At 41.7% G+C, this 5,000-nt stretch overlaps 1 pseudogene; it reads right to left on the minus strand.

The window, feature by feature from the left end:
- Positions 1–4,882, minus strand: part of LOC128871022 (large subunit ribosomal RNA) — a 7,437-nt pseudogene extending 2,555 nt beyond the window's left edge.
- Between the last annotated feature and the right edge of the window lie 118 nt (positions 4,883–5,000).

A 5,000-nucleotide genomic window follows, 5' to 3' on the forward strand; every position in this document is an offset into this window, starting at 1 on the left:
CAATTGCCTGCAGCCGCTCCCTCAACAACACTAAGTGTGGAGTAAAACACATCCTTTCACTCATAGTTACCCCCAGGTATTTGACTTGCGTCACATACCTAATCCCTACCCCATTCAAACGGACAATCGGTGGACGACTCGGGGACAATCTGCCCTTAAGCAGCATTGTCACCGTTTTGTCCATTGATATATCCACTCCCACATCTACCCCCCAATTGTGGGTCAATGTAAGGAGCTGCCCCCCCACTCGCTCCAGTTCCTCACGCGAACGACCCTCAACCAAAATGAGAAGGTCGTCCGCATACGCACAGTGTTTACAAAGTGGCTCTAACTGCCGAAGCAGGGAGTCCATCATGAGGTTCCAAATGAAGGGACCACAGATGGATCCCTGCGGACAGCCTCGAGCCACCCCAATCTCCACACTCCCGCCCACTCCTACAATAGATGCTTTTCTGTCCGAAAAATAACTCCGCCATAGAGCAATTTCCGGACAGCCAAGCTCCTCTAGCCGTTGTAACACCCGGTCCCAGCGCAAGTAGTCAAAGGCCCCCTTGAAGTCAATAAATATGCCAAGGACATATTTACTGGCGTTTTCCCTAACTACACTCTGAACATACATCCACGCATCTTCTACACTACGTCCTTTCCTAAAACCATACTGCCTATCCGACCTAACACCCCGAGTTAGCTCCTGAAGCCGCTCAACCATAACCCTTTCCAGCACTTTTCCAAGTACTGGAAGGAGGCTGATACCACGATAAGATCGAGGATCGCTCCTGATCTTATCGGGCGACTTCAAGAGTACGACGACCCTAGCAACTTTCCACTCGCGTGGAAAATATCCCTCCCATATGCATTTATCATAAATGGCCTCCAAATATTCCGGAATGAACTTCCACAAGCATTTGCACATCTCTCCGTTCAAACCATCGAAACCTGGAGACCTTTTAGACCTGACCAGGCCAAACGCATAGTCCAACTCCCCAACGTCTAGTGGAGGGACAGGCACCTCTTGTGCAGGAGGAACTTGAACCTCAGCCCTGGGAAAGAACTCGCCTAACAAAACATTGGCGCACTCTCTCCACGTCGATAATACAGTATCACCTACGCGAAGAGAGCTAGCCATCTCATTTCGACGACCCCGACAGATCCTAAAGACCTGTCCCCAAGGGTCGTCCCTATTTTCCCCCACAAATCTCCTCCACTCTTCCTCCTTAACTCTCACAAGCATCTTCTTATATTCTTTCATCCCTACACTAAATTGATACTTGAGCTGAGACAGATTCTCCGAATTGGTCCGCCTGCCGCGTTGAAACAACCGCCTCAAGCGCCGGACAGACCTCCTCTTTGAGTTCAACTCGCTAGTCCACCATTTCACACCTTTCATTCTCACAGCCCTAGCTTTCCTAAACACTGAGTCATTCACTCCCCAGACACATTCAGATAGACGAGCAATTTGCTCGTCAACCCCCAATTCCTCAAACTCACTAAGCGGTATATCCAATACCGCTTCCCTAACAGTATGTCCATATCGGTTCCAGTCAGTACACGAGGTACGCCATCGCCTCAATGGACTCCCCCCTTCTAGCTGCGGGGTACGGGGAGTAACCATAATTTGTATTAAATTATGGTCACTAATTCCCCAACCCCCCCTAACACTCCATTTACACTCGAACCTACTCGCTGCTGCGTCATTCATGAGCGTCACGTCAATGTCACTCACACCTCTAGGCCCCTCAAACGTATACCATACGCTTGGTTCGTTTGCTACGAGGAGGTTATTCGCCACAAGCCATTCGCTCATAACCTCACCCCGATCGTGGCTCCGATATCCAGCACTATGCCTGGATACCTTGCTGAACCACATCGGGGAGGTAGCATTCGCATCAAGACACACGATGGCAGGAATGCTACTCTCATGTAGTAGCACCGCATCAATGTATCTTAAGTAGGGCTCTAGAGGCTCGTCAAACTTGCAGTACAAGCTGACGACATTCATTCTGCCGAATTCCCCCTCGACACACACACATACTCCCCACTGTGATGAGTCAACTACTACACAAGAGTAGCTTGGCTCACACACAGCTACTGCGGCATTGACTCCAAGGTCCGTAAAGACCCTGAAGCCCCCAGGAAGACCTCTCAAGTAGATAGGGACAGTAGGAATCTCGTTAATCCATTCATGCGCGTCACTAATTAGATGACGAGGCATTTGGCTACCTTAAGAGAGTCATAGTTACTCCCGCCGTTTACCCGCGCTTACTTGAATTTCTTCACTTTGACATTCAGAGCACTGGGCAGAAATCACATTGTGTCAACACCCGTTAGGGCCATCACAATGCTTTGTTTTAATTAGACAGTCGGATTCCCCAAGTCCGTGCCAGTTCTGAATTGATTGTTAATTGATAATCGTTATAATTTAAAAAGAATATATATCGAATGATATAATTCCTTAAAAATTTTAGCAAGAAAGTTCCACAATTGGCTACGTAACTACTATCCGGGGAACAAGAATCGTAATTCTCTATTTACCCAGAACGAGTACATAAACCATGGTATTGCTTCCCAATCAAGCCCGACTATCTCAATCTTCAGAGCCAATCCTTATCCCGAAGTTACGGATCTAATTTGCCGACTTCCCTTACCTACATTATTCTATCGACTAGAGACTCTTCACCTTGGAGACCAGCTGCGGATATTGGTACGGCCTGTTGAGAAGTTTGCGTGACCCCACCATAAATTTTCAAGGTCCGAGGAGAAAATATCGACACAACAGTAAATGTCATGCTCTTCTAGTCCATCTACCATATCTCTCTTCGAAAGACTTCCATGGTAGTACGACTATAAAACAGAAAAGAAAACTCTTCCGATATCTCTCGACGGCTTCTTTATGGTCGTTCCTGTTGCCAGGATGAGCACAAGGCCCATTTTTAATAACAAACGGATACTCAACAGGTTACGGAATTGGAACCGTATTCCCTTTCGTTCAAAATAATTCAAGTATTTAATTATTTTTTAATATATATATATAAATTTTATTAATATTTTTTTTTATTAAAAACTTGAAAATTTTCGGCTTTCGCCTTGAACTTAGGACCGACTAACTCGTGATCAACCACTGTTCACACGAAACCCTTCTCCACTTCAGTCCTCCAAGGTCTCATTCGATTATTTGCTACTACCACCAAGATCTGTACCAATAGCGGCTCCATGCAGGCTTACGCCAAACACTTCTAAGCACACTATTGTACCCTCCTACTCACTAAAGTTTCAAAATTTATAAATCAATCGAAATTGTTTTATAAATCATCTACTTTAGCGGTAATGTATAGGTATACAACTTAAGCGCCATCCATTTTAAGGGCTAGTTGCTTCGGCAGGTGAGTTGTTACACACTCCTTAGCGGATTACGACTTCCATGTCCACCGTCCTGCTGTTTTAAGCAACCAACGCCTTTCATGGTATCTGCATGAGTTGTTAATTTAGGCACCGTAACATTACGTTTGGTTCATCCCACAGCGCCAGTTCTGCTTACCAAAAGTGGCCCACTGGGCACATTATATCATAACCTCAACCTTCATATCAAGAAAGGTGAGGTTCTTACCCATTTAAAGTTTGAGAATAGGTTAAAATCGTTTCGACCCTAAGGCCTCTAATCATTCGCTTTACCAGATAAGATTATTTTATATAATTTTTAAATGCACCAGCTATCCTGAGGGAAACTTCGGAGGGAACCAGCTACTAGATGGTTCGATTGGTCTTTCGCCCCTATACTCAATTCTGACAATCGATTTGCACGTCAGAACTGTTTCGGTCTTCCATCAGGGTTTCCCCTGACTTCAACCTGATCAAGTATAGTTCACCATCTTTCGGGTCACAACATATATGCTCAAGGTACGCTCCAGTTAGAGGTATAAATAATAATAAATTATCATTATACATAACTATATGGAACGCCCCGGGATTGAATTAATTGACTATTTAAGAAAATAGACTAAAAATTAATCCCATTATATTTTTAAGTTAAGTTAATTATGCCATTAAGTTTAATATAACTCAATGACTTGCACATATGTTAGACTCCTTGGTCCGTGTTTCAAGACGGGTCCCGAAGGTATCCTGAATCTTTCGCATTGTTAATCATATAAATGCATACAAATAAATATTAATATCATAGATATTAAATTTTTTGTAAAATTCAAAAAATGAATTTTAGCATTATATATAATAAAATCTATCAACACTTTATCAAATCATTAGTATTTATTCTATGTTAATATGCTTAAAAAGCAAATTAATTTAAATAAACTTAATATCACCAATGATCTTTTGATAAATACTTTATTATGTTAATAGATTACAATGTCCTTATATGAAAAAAATGCACATTATTTTTAATTATTTAATGATGAATTTTTCATAATGGATATTCAGGTTCATCGGGCTTAACCTCTAAGCAGTTTCACGTACTATTTAACTCTCTATTCAGAGTTCTTTTCAACTTTCCCTCACGGTACTTGTTTACTATCGGTCTCATGGTTATATTTAGTTTTAGATGGAGTTTACCACCCACTTAGTGCTGCACTATCAAGCAACACGACTCTTTGGAAATATCTTTCTAGTAATCATTAACGTTATACGGGCCTGGCACCCTCTATGGGTAAATGGCCTCATTTAAGAAGGACTTAAATCGTTAATTTCTCATACTAGATATTAAGATATTCCATACACTGCATCTCACATTTGACATATAGACAAAGTGACTTAGTGCTGAACTATTTTCTTTTCGCTCGCCGCTACTAAGAAAATCCTTGTTAGTTTCTTTTCCTCCCCTCATTAATATGCTTAAATTCAGGGGGTAATCCCATATGAGTTGAGGTTGTTTTAAAATATTTTTTATCTTCTCACAATTTAATAAATAATTATATCATCTTTTCATCTCTATTTTTCTTTTTTCCTTTTATATAAATATATATTATAAATAATAATTATGTAAAATG

Source organism: Anastrepha ludens, unplaced genomic scaffold (genome assembly GCF_028408465.1).
Source record: "Anastrepha ludens isolate Willacy unplaced genomic scaffold, idAnaLude1.1 ptg000075l, whole genome shotgun sequence".
Classification (NCBI taxonomy): Eukaryota; Metazoa; Arthropoda; class Insecta; order Diptera; family Tephritidae; genus Anastrepha; species Anastrepha ludens.